The sequence below is a fragment of the Hemitrygon akajei genome, chromosome 1 (genome assembly GCF_048418815.1).
Source record: "Hemitrygon akajei chromosome 1, sHemAka1.3, whole genome shotgun sequence".
NCBI classification, from domain to species: domain Eukaryota; kingdom Metazoa; phylum Chordata; class Chondrichthyes; order Myliobatiformes; family Dasyatidae; genus Hemitrygon; species Hemitrygon akajei.
The window spans coordinates 213,216,795-213,229,520 of record NC_133124.1 but is presented as its reverse complement, the minus strand read 5'-3'; positions in this window follow the sequence as shown (position 1 = coordinate 213,229,520).

The following is a 12,726-nucleotide window of genomic DNA, read 5'->3' as shown; positions in this document are numbered from 1 at the left end:
TTTCACCCATATTTCAGACTCCCTGTGTCTTCCTTTGAGTTAATTCAATGTTTTGAAGTTACAAAACATAGCACATGCTTTCAGTTTGCACCAGGATGCGGCACTTGAACAGCGACCAGATGCATTGTGACACATCGTCAATGCTGAAACATACATGAAGAGCATGTGTTCAGAGATGATCCTGCAGCCCAAGGAAAGAATTAATAGGTGAGCATCAGGCAGAGGCAGTCCAGGAAATGACAGAGGACATCTGGCCCTGAAAGCCTTTCTCTGTGTTGGAAAATGCTGAGGATGAATGAATCCAATCACAGCCAAGATCACAGCACCGTGTGTGGCTAACTACATAAGGGGAGGACTAAGGGTCCTTTGATGATGTCTTGAATAGACAGCCATACATCAAGGTATCATATGTTGTCTTCCTGGGGCCACTGCCATTGATGTTACAGATTGGTTGCAGGGAATTCTAAATGGCAAGGATAAGCAATCAGAGATCATAGTCCATTCTGGCACTCATTGGTGAAAAGAGAAGTGTGGTCCTGCAATGTGGTTAGAAAGCTAGCTCATAGATTAAAGAACAAGACCTTCTACTCATAATCTAAAGGGAAAATGTTTATACTGGTTGAGGAAGACCATCCTCATGGTGGAGGAGCAATACCTGATACTCCATTTGGGGAGCTTCCAACCTGATGGCATTGATATTGAACTCTCCTTCTGGAACAGTAATTTTTCCCTCCTTTCCTCTCTTCTTCTATTCCCTACTCAGGACTTTTAGCTCTTCTCAACTGCCTATCACTTCTCTTTGGGTCCCCTTGTCTTTCGCCTTCTGCTATGGTCCACTCTTCTCTCGTTTCAGATTCCTTCCTGTCCAGCCCTTTACCTTTCTTACCCACCTGGCTTGACCTCTCAGTTTCTAGCGATCCTCTTTCCCTACGCCCAAACCTTTTTATTTGTGTTCTTCCCCCTTCCTTTCCAGCCCAAAAAAAGGGTCTGAAAAGTCAACTTTTTATTCACTTCCACAGATACTTCCTGACCTGCTGAGTTCCTGCAGCATTTGTTTGTGTTGCTTTGCATTTCCAGAATCTGCAGACTTTCACGTTTATAATTATTAATATTATTCGTACTTGTACAGTTTGTCTTCTTTTGCAGATGGTTGTCAGTCTTTTTGTGCAATTTCATTGATTCTATTTTATTTCTTTGTTCTACTCTGAATGCCTGCAGGAAAATGAACCTCAAGGTAGTATATGTGGACCTATACATACTTCAACAATAGATTTTATTGAACTTTGAACTTCTGCACATCTGATACATCTCCCGCTTTTCCTGCATTCACTTCTTGGACCCTCAGGTAATGTCCCATCTCTCTGCTCTCCTCTTTCCTATGGAGGTCCAGTGGTGGCAGTACCTCAGCTTTATACCTTTAATATCAATGAACTTTCACTATCACCTCTTTGAACAGTCTTTCAGTTGACTCCTCTCAGTCCATGCTTGCACAATTAAATGTCCATCTAGTAACATTAGCATTGGTCCAACTTAGAACTGTTACATTGTTCTATTATATTATTCAGTGTTCATAACTAATTACTCAAAATCATTCAGCTATTCTGCAGTGTTACTTGCATATGATTGATATGAAATACTAAAAGTTTACCAATTTATTCATACTCTGTTCTTGTTTCTGCTGCATACAAAATGTTTTGTTCCTGATTCATTGGGTTTCTCCAGTCAATGCTAATTATTTTAAATCACTTTTCTAGATGAACGAATCAGCCCATGGATTAGTGCAATAGATTCAGAGATAAAAAAGTTCAGCTGTAATTTACATTGCAGCAACTGATTCTGAAAGTTTCATATTGCGAATCATAGAAAATGCTTTACTTGGTTCCTCTTAGCAGCCCATTTTGATTTTATTTCCATATTTATTTTGATATTTAATGACTAGAGGAGTTTTGATGGGTAAAGTGAAGAGAAGGGTCGTCAGATGATTTTAGCTGGTGTTGCACACTCAGCCTGTATAGTGTTTACAGTTGATTTTCTTTAGATTGCGGTTTTGTCTATTGGTCCATAAATTCCAGACTGAATGGTGTGAGTGAAGCCAGTCTCCTGATTTAAATGCTTATGAGCAATGTTGGGCCGGCATGGTAGCATAAGGCTTCACAGCACTAGTGACCCTTGTTCAATTTTGCCACTGCCTGTATGGAGTTTTGCTTTCTTCCCATGACTGTGTGGGTTTCCACCTTGTTCTCCAGCTTCCTCCCACATTCCAAAGACATACAGGTTAATTGGACACATGGGCAGCATGGCTGATTGGGCTGGAAAGGCTCGTTACCATGCTGTATCTCTGAAAATCTCTAAGAACAAGAATCTTCAGAAACAAGGAAAATATATTTCCATGATTATTTCTTTGCTTCAGAATACATCAGGACTCAAATCATTGCCAATAATTTTCACATGTAAAATTTTAATTTTTGGCAGTCCTAATATAACTTACCAAATTATTTTATTTTGTGTAAAACTTTTTGCTTCCCCATCCTATTGATTAAATTCTATGAAATACAATCCCTAGCGCAATGAATAATATTTGGGATTTTGAATTTCTGGTTCAGAACTCACATAACCATATTTTAGTTTTGATGAAATAGCAAGCAGGTTAGACAAAAGAGAACTGGCAGATGTCATCATTTACTTGGATTTCTGAAGCCCTTTGATAAGGTGCCACTCATTAGGCTGCTTCACAAGATAATAGTCCATGGCATTACAGGAAAGATACTAGCATTTATTGGACATAGGTTAATTGACAGGATGCAAAGAGTGGAAATAAAGGGGGCATTTTATGATTGGCTGCCAATGACTGGTGGTGTTCCACAGTGTTAAGACTGCTTCTTTTTAAATTATATGTCAATGATTTGGATAATAGAATTGATGGCTTTGTGGCCAAGCTTGCAGATGATATGAAGATAGATGGAGGGGCAGGTAGTTTTGAGGAAGCAGGGAGTCTGCAGAAGGACTTAGACAGATTAGGAGAATGGGCAAGCAAGTGGCAGGTAGAACACGATGTTGTGAACTGAATGGTCATGCACTTTAGGAGAAGGAATAAACACATAGAGTATTTTCTAAAAAGAGAGAAAATTCAAAAATCCAAAGTGCAAAGGTTGTTGGGAGTCCTTGTGCAGGATTCCCTTAAGGCTAACTTGTGGGTTGAGTCAGTGGTCAGGAAGGCAAATGCAATGTTTGTATTTATTTTGAAATAACTGGAATATAAAAGCAAGGATGTAATGCTGAGGATTTATAAGGCATTGGTTACACTGCACTTGGTGTATTGTGAGCTGTTTGTGCCCCTTATCCTTTGTGCCCCAAAAGTTGTGCTGGCTTTGGAGAGCGTCAAGAGGGGATTCATAAGAAGGTCGTCATTGTGGCTATCCCTTGAGGTCGAGGGATGATGGTCTTCATTCTGTTGACCTACTTATGGGTTCTCAAGTGGCTTATGAGTCCAAGCTTGGCTTTGAACGTTCTTCCACATTCAGGACAGGTAGTTCCAGATGGCAGATTGGGCTTTGGTTGTTGCTGCCTCTCTTTCCATTTTCTTCTCTTTTCTTCTAATTCTGCACATCTGTTGGCTTCGAAAGTTGCTGTTCCTTCTCGGATGATGGCTTGCCAGAGTTTACTGTCCTTGGCATTGGTTTCCTAATTGTTGATGTCGATGTTACATTTCTTCATGTTGGCTTTTAAGACGTCTTTGAACCTCTTCTGTTGTCCACCTCTTTTACATTTGCCTTCTTTAAGCTGGGAGTAGATTTGTTTTGGCAGATGTTCGTCTTTCATCCGAACAACATGACCACCCCATCTTAGTTGGTTCTTGATGACGAGAATCTTGATCACAAGAATGATTGCAGTAATGAAAGGGTTAAGGTATGAGGAACATTTGATGGTTCTGGGCCTGTACTCAGTGGAATTTGGAATGATGAGGGGGATCTCATTGCAATGTTGAAAATCCTAGATTAGATGAGGAGAGGATGTTCCCTATAGTAGGGGAGTCTAGGACCGATAGGCACACTCTCAGAATAGAGCAATTTCTTCAGCCAGAGGGTGGTGGATCAGTGGAATTTGTTGCCACAACTCTCTTGTGGAGGTGAGATCAATGGGTGTACTTTGAGTTGAGGGCCTAGCAGAGATATTTAAATCGTCCTTAGCAACAGGTGAAGTATTAGAGGGTTGGAGGATGGCCAATGTTGTTCCACTGTTTAAGAAAGGTTTTAAAAATGTATCAGGAAATTGTAGTGGGGAAGTAATTGGAAGGTGTTCTAAAGGACTGGATATATGAGTATTTGGATAAACATTGACATACCATATCTTTGTGGATGGTAAGTCGCGTTCAACCAACTTTATAGCGTTTTTCAAGGCAGTTACCAGGAAAACTTATGAAAGCAAGGCAGTGGATGCTATGTACATGGACTTCAACAATGCATTTGACAAGGTCCTGCAAGGTTCAGTCACTCGGTATTCAAGATGAGATAATATATTGGACTAGATATTGGCTTTGCAGGAGAAGCCAGGAAGTGGTAGTAGATGGTCGTCTCTCTGACTGAAGGCATGTGACTAATAGAGTTCCCCAGGGATTGTTGCTGAGTCCGTTGTTGTTTGTTATCTATATCAATGATCTGGATGAAATTGTGGTTAGCTGGATCACCAAATTGGAGGATTTGGAGGAGTAGTGGACAGTAAGGAAGACTATCAATGTTTGCAGAGGGATCTGGACAAACGAGCTGAAAAATGACAGATAGACTTTCATGCAAACATGTTTGGGGTGTTGCACCTCCCCAGGGAAAACCAGGGTAGGTCTGACACATCAAACGGTTGGGCACTGAGGACCGCTATAGAACGATGGGATCTGGGAATAAAGTGCCACGGAGGTGGAGCGGAGTGATGATGGCACGAAACGAAAACTTCTTTGCTGGCATCTTCAGAAACAGCTCTATTTCCATCGTTAATATCTTTATTTTTCCGTTTCAGTGTTGCTTTCAAGGCCTTGACCTGGATTTACACGCTGACTTCAGTTCTTTCTGGGAATGGGGCCCGCTCTCGGGGTTTCATAATCGGCCGTTGTTGCTCGGCACGCCAAGGATTCGGCCCAAGAGCCCAGCTTGGATGTGGAGGCCTAGGATCTCGGGGCTCCAGAGACTGGCAGATTGAGGGTTGGTGTCACGGCAGGAGACCCGTGTGTCGTTGGGGGAGTCGAAATATCTATGGCTGTGTGCCTAGATCTTTGGGCACAGAGCTCGAAAAAAATGATATAACGGACTTTTAACGTCATAAACCAACAAGTTGTTTGTTGTGTCTCCCTGCTCGCTGTGAAAACGGAGACATCTCTTTCTCCCTTATTAGGGAGACAGGGAGCCTGTGGTATGTCGAATACCAGGTGAAACATGAAGTCTTTGGGGTAACTGCAAGTCTGGTAACTGGTGGGTGCTGATGGTTTTTTTTGCCGGTGGGGGGAAGGGGGATTGTTGCTTGCTGCTGCTTACGTGCAGGAGGGAAGGGAGCTGAGGGGGACTTCAGGGTTCTAACATTTAACTGTTATTCATTTTCAGGGGCACTCCTCTGTTTTTGTGCATGGTTGTGAAGAAAAAGCATTTCAGGGTGTATATTGTATACATTTCTCTGACATTAAACGTACCTTTGAAACCTTTAAATTAATTGACAGTGTCAGCACAGGTAGATTGGGTTGTAGGGAAAGTATTTGGCAGTTTGGCCTTCATAAATCAAATTATTAAGTACAGGAGATGTAATGTCATGTTGAAATTGTATAAGATTTTGGTGAGGCCTTAGTTTGGTGTGCAATTATGGTCACCTGCCCACAGGAAAGATGTAAATAAGGTTGAAAGAGTACAGAGAAAATTTAGAACAAAGTTGCTGGGACTAGAGGAACTAATTGAATAGGTTAGAGCTTTATATCGTATACCATAGAAGCCTGAGGGGAGATTTGATAGAGGTATACAAAATTATGATGGGTACAGATAAGGTAAATGCATGCGGGCTTTTCTCACTGAGGTTGAGTGGGCCTACAACTCGAGGTCATGGATTAAGAGAGAAAGGTGAACATTTTTTGGGGAACATGAGGGGAAACCTCTTCACTCAGAGGGTTGTGAGAGTGTGGAACAAGTGGCGCATGCAAGCTCGTTTTCAATGTTCAAGAGAAATTTGGATAAGTACATTAATGGTATGGAGGGCTATTGTCCTGGTGCAGGTCGATGGGAGTAAGCAGCTTAAATTGTTTATCATGGACTAGATGGACCAAAAGGCTTGTTTCTGTGTATTTTTCAATGTTTCTATGGCTCTGATGAAATGGCAGAACAAGACTCAAATGGCCAAATATCCTAATTCTGCTCTTATGGTCTGATTAAAAAGATGGTGTGTACAGGTGTCCCTATCTTTACAAAGGTAGAGCGTTCCTATGAAACCTTTCTTAAGCTGAAAGAGTATAAAGCGAAGAAGCATTAATTTATATGGGAAAAATTTTTGTAAAGGCGAAAATCCTCTTTGTAATGTGAAAACAGGTTACTAATGTAGGTCTTTTGTAAAAGCGAAGTGGCGTAAAATGAACATTTGTAAAGCGGGGGACACCTGTATTTTCTTATTCTCATGTTAACATAATATCAAAACTAATTAGATGGACTGAACGAATTCATTCGCTTCTTGCACCAACCTGTATGCTTAACCGGTTCTCAAACCCCCCCCCCCCCGCCATTATCTCCCAGTATGCAGAAATAAAAAAGAAAAAGAAAAAAAACAACTTAATTTGTCTCATATCCATAGAAACCTACAGTGAAATGTGTTGTTTTATTTCAACGACCAACCCATTCTGAGGATTGTGCTGGGGGCAGCCTGTAAAGTGTCTCCACGATTCTGTCGCCAACATAGCATGATCACTAACCTTAACCGTACATTTTGGAACGTGGGTGTAAACCAGAGCTTACCGCATCTCATAGGGAGGTCATAAAAACACTTTAAAGATAGTGACAAGAATTGAACCCCTATCACTGGCTATTGTGCAAAGAATTAAGCTACCATGCCACCCTCAAATAATCTGAAAGAGGGAAAAGACTCTGCAATATTTGATACAGCTTTATGTAAGATGTTTGCTATTTACAGAGTTTCCCATTCAGTGTGACCAGATACTTCACCCCATTTTTCAGCTCCTGTCTGAACTTCCTCTGTGTCAGTCCATAGATGCAAGTGTTGGTGCAGGAACTGAGTAGTTGCAACATGAACCCTGTTTGCTGGTTGATGTATATGGGATTGCTGTAATACTTGTCCTGGTAATTGTAGTTTTTCATTCGCCATTTTAAGGAATGTACAAAATATGGTGTCCAGAGCAGGATGAAGTTGCCAGATAAAGTGAAGAGCAAAATCATAGACTTCTTACGGTTCTCACTCTCAGGATCATTGCGATTATCGCTGTTACTCACGAGCACCCTACGGATTTTATTGGACTTTATAATATGTTTGACGGTAAGGGCATTGAATGAAAGAATGAGAATGATTGGTAACAAAGGAGTTACTACACTGTCAAATGACTCATAAGCCGCCCACAGGGGTGAGGTATTGTAGGCAGCAGTTGCCATGCAGAGATAGGGAATGTTGTTAATCACATATCTGGGCTCACTAGTAAAGTAAAATGGGATGCTCCTCAAAAAGGCCAGCGTACACACAGTGGCTATAACGACACTTGCTGTCCTCTTGGTACAGTACCTTGGTCTGAGTTTCTGAAAAGAAATGGCTACAAAGCGATCGAAGGTAAAAGCGACTGTGAACCAAACAGAGCAATCGAGGGCTGCAAACTTTGTGACAATTATCATGGAGCACACCGGAGTGATGAACAAAAAGTTTATCAGCAAATAAATATTGTTAATTCGCTTCAGCATGACTTCGACAATCACCACCATTAGATCCGCCGTAGCCATGGCAACCAAATAGCGAGTAATGCATCGGGAGAGTCCGCAATTTCCCCGGCACAGGATTACGATCGCCACCAGGTTAACTGCAACAGGAAGAAAAGAAAGTTATCACCAGACTCTGCAAATAAGCCAATGCCAGGGTAAAAAGAAATTACAAGTGAAAAAACATAATAAGATGAAGAACAGAAGATTCTACGTTAGGTGAGAAAGGGTAGCAAAGGATTATTATTAGCAGCTGATCTGCCTGAGTGGTGGAAGATGAATTAAAAACACTGCATTAAAAGATTTTAGAACTGTGAGAACGAAAACATTGCATTTCTAGACAGCTCCACCCGCCCAAAACAAAACCCCCAAAATGCTGAAATTATTCTGCAGGTTAAAGAAAATTGGTTGTGGTAAACTTTAGATCTTACTGACCTTATATCAGAGCTGACAGAAAACTGGACTGGCTGGTTATCTGAAATTTCTGAATTCAATATTGAACCCTTCAGGCGGCCACATGTCTACCAGAAGAAACATTTCCTTCAGCTCATGTTGGCATTAATTGGGACAGTATAAGAAGAGAGAGAGAGGAGAGAGAGAGAGGGGATATATATATATATATATATATATATATATATATATATATATCCATCCAAGTGGGGGCAGCAGTTAGATGGGTGCTTATTACCCTCCTTGTGGAGGTATTCTGAAAAAAATACTGTCATACTGTCACATACGTAACACATCGCCTAGTCTATGCTCACCTATTTGTACTAATCTCATTTTATTCTCCCCATATTCCCATTAACTCAGCCATGATTCTGTCAATCACTGACCAGGAAGTGTAATTCTGTGACCAATTAACATCCCAATCCAATTTTCCTTCAGATATTAGAGGAAACTAAAGCTCTTGAAGAGAAATCCAATGAAGAACATTCAGTCTCTTAACAATGAGGATTAGAAGTCAGAGTTGAAGCCGGGTGACTAAAGCTGTGAGACAGCAGCTCTACTGATTATGCCACTGTGACACTACAGTGATGTCATTTACATTTGGCTGGTTAAATGCAGATGATTCCAAGCTATGTACACTGACAATAGTTTCCCAAGTTTGAAAGCATACAGGATGCCATTGTCTCATTCTGTAGAAGTGCTTGAGCACCTGAATGGTGGGAATGGAAGAGGCAAAGGGAAGGTGATGTGGTTGTATAAAACAGTGCTGAGAAAGGCAGTGGTTGTTGGTGGAGATGGATGAGTGAACCAGGGAGTCAGAGGAGGAACGGTACTTCCAGATGTTGAAAGGAAGGAAAGGTGCATCTGGTGGTGACATCTTACTGCAGCTGGTGGAAGTACATCATGCTTGTTATATGTCTCTGCTTGCCCCTCTCTACCTGCCTGACACATATACTCTCAGCCTCCCTTCTATAAAAATGAGTATTTACATTTTTCAATGCAAGAGGAGAACATAAGCATTTACATGGCATTTAGAAAATTATGCATATCAACTAGTTCCTTTCCCTTACCTGTAATGCCAACTGCTGCAAGGACGGGGTAGTAGATGCTTTCAAACACAAAGATAACTGGATAGCCCATGTTATGTGTCAAGGAGAGTTGCCCATGAGACACTGTTTGAAGGTTGTCAGTCTAGTAGCAGGAGACCTTTCTTATATGCAAGAGAATGGTCTGCTGGGATTCTCACCTGCAGTGAACTCTGTTAGTTACATTCAATTAAACAACCTGATTTAATCAACCAAAGATAAAATCTATTTTAGAAGCTATTTTCAAATTATATTTTTCTCTGGAAAACAATCGTTCTCTAGAAATCATGTATATTGTATCAATGATTAGCTTGTACATAGTTATTGCACCTGCGACCTATTCCTTCATGAGTTATCCTCACAGAACTGTGTGTTGTCTGGCAGAGGGTGCTGGCCACTGTCAGTGACTGTGTAGCTGCTGTGAATGTCCACAAGAAAATGAATCTCAGGGTAGTATATGGTGGCATACATATATTTTGATAGTAAATTTACTTTGGGCTTTGGTCTTTATTTCTTGCATTTTACATCTTATCTGGCCTCATCCTTTGTTTTGTTACTTGCCCCATGATCTCCTCCATTCTGCTATCATCTTTTGTCATGACATCACATCTGTATCAAGTCAATTGCTGTCCTTCCTAATCTAAACCTGACATCTATTGTATTTCCTTTGTTTTGTTTCTTAGTTCCTCCTGCGATATACAAATAACTCTCACATTTAGTTTGCATTCTCTTCTGTCTTCATACCTTTTTTAATTTCTTCTCTGTTGTTACTCCAGTTTTGCAGCCTTGTTTGACCATTTACACTTTTGTGACCAATGAAGACTTGAGTCCATCTGGGAGAGGCCTATGGATTTGCTCTGCAGCTCTCTCCTCACTCTTTCTACTCAAATGTAAAACTTCCAATCTTTCAACATTGAATTTCAATCACCCATTCTCCCAGCTTTTTTATCTTCGTGATGTTTGCTGTTCACCTTATAGTCCACCCAACAACAAATTTTATCTCATCTGTTCTGAACATGCATATCTAACTCAGAGTAGGAAAAGAAGTGGCCCTGCTACTGACTCATGGGGAGCTGCATTATCTTCTTCTGTCCAGTCTGAGAAGCAACATTCCACCACCGCGCTCTCTTTCATGTTACTTTGCCAATTTTCTGCCCGGGCTAATATTCTTGTGTATTATCAGACTTGACGGTAAACCAGTCATTTGGTACCTGATGAAAAAAACTTTTCAAAACACATAGCAATTATATTTCTTTCCTTAAGTATCTCCTGTTATTCCAGGGGAAAAGAAAGCTACCAAGTTAGCTGGACACCACACCCCTTCAATGACTCCGCAATGGCCTTTTCTCATCAATGTAAAACCGTCAGAGCCCTGTTGGAAGCCGATGGAGTAAAACCATTTTAGATTGCTCCTACTCTACTTACTTTATTGTCTCCTACCATTTTTTTTGAAACCTCATTATAATACTGCTCTACTATGGCTGGGAAAAGAACAAAAACTTATGCAAAAGAAAGAGAAACAGAAGATGAATCCCCAGTCACTTTGGATTCAATCAGTGACTTCCTTAAATGGCAAAAATTGGAATTTTCTGAGGAGTTTCAACAACTTAATGGCAAATTGGATACAATCCAACAAACTTCAACTGAGCATGAGAACTGAATTCAGGAAAATACTGCTAAGCTGGTGACACTTGAAGAGGATGCTGAAGATACAGTTAAACTCTACAAAGAGTTATCCTTATCCAGTGTAAAAAATAATGAAAAGGATTATCAATCTAGAAAACAGAAACAGGAGAAATAATTTGCGAATTCTGGGTCTTGAAGAATCAATTGTAGGCGCTGACCCTACAAAGTTCTTTGCAAACTTTCTGAAACAGTTATTCCCTGTTTTATTCACTTCTGATCTGAAGCTTGATCGAGCATATCGCTCGCTGATTTCGAAGCCATTGTCGTCGGCAGCGAGACCCAGGTCGGTCATTCTAAGTTTTCATGCATTTCGTATTGAGGATCTTTTAATTCACCATACCCATCGACTAGGAATGTTCGATTTCCATGGTTACAAGGTCAGATTTGTGGAAGACTATTTGCCTGAAGTTATGGTTGATTATATGAAATATAAAGAAGTTATGTCGGAACTTTACGATAAAGGATTTAAACTGTGCCTTCGGTTTCCCGCCCGTCTGAGTATTGTTTCAAAGAACGGATTGCAAAGAAGCATAAAGTCAGTTGAAGAGGCAAAAGAGTACTGAAGGCTGAAGTCTAAAACCTATATTTTATATTTGATCAATTTTTTTCTTCTGTTAATATAAATCTGAAATAAGGTTTCAATAAGCTTACATTTTGGCTGTTCATATACTGTCTTTTGTTACACTTTTTGATACTTTTTTATTATATCCATTTTAGAGGCTTTATTTTAATATAATTTTCTTGAATTTGTTTAAATTGACCCTTTTTATATTTTTGAATACTGAGTTATTTTTCTTTCTATGTTGTGTCTTGGTAAGGACATAATTGACTTTGACGGACCGGAGTTTCTGTCAACAGGATTTTTTGGGGAGGGAACTTAGTTGTTAGCTCACTGACTGTCTATTGGTCAGCCTTCTGGCTTTGGGTGGGGGAGGGGCTACGGCCTATTTCTTTCTGGGAGCTGTGATGGGTTGATTATATGATTGCCTGTTTGACTACCCTACCTTAGGGTTTGCTTTCTAGTATTAATAACTTATGGCTAGATCTTTTAATTACATGATGATTTGTATTTAAAATAGTATGAAATATTCACTTATTTAGTTTGAATGTGAAAGGGCTGAATCACCCCATTAAATGGAACAAAGCGTTTGCTTATATTAAAAAATTAAAAGCACCCATTACCTTCCTACAAGAAATGCACGTACGCAGCTGTGACAGCTTACGTTTTTTTTTACTCGGTGGAATGGTATGCCATTTGTTACGTACCCGTGAGACGTGACAGTGGTACCCTTGTCACGTGACTGGGGTTGAAGTTATACTGGACATGAGGTAATGGTGGAGTGATGTCATTTTCCCGCCAGTAGAGGTCATGTGACAGGTTTTTTTTTCTACAGTGTATAAAAGGGAGACCCACCCTGTCAGGTGGGGCAGTTCGTGGCAGGATTTGCCAAGATGACTTCATATCACTGTGTGATTTAATGTGATGACGCAGTTTAGTTAAAAATGAAGTTTTATATAATGCCTAAAGTTTAAAAGGTCAGAGCCAACGGTTTCTTTGCTAATGGAGAGTG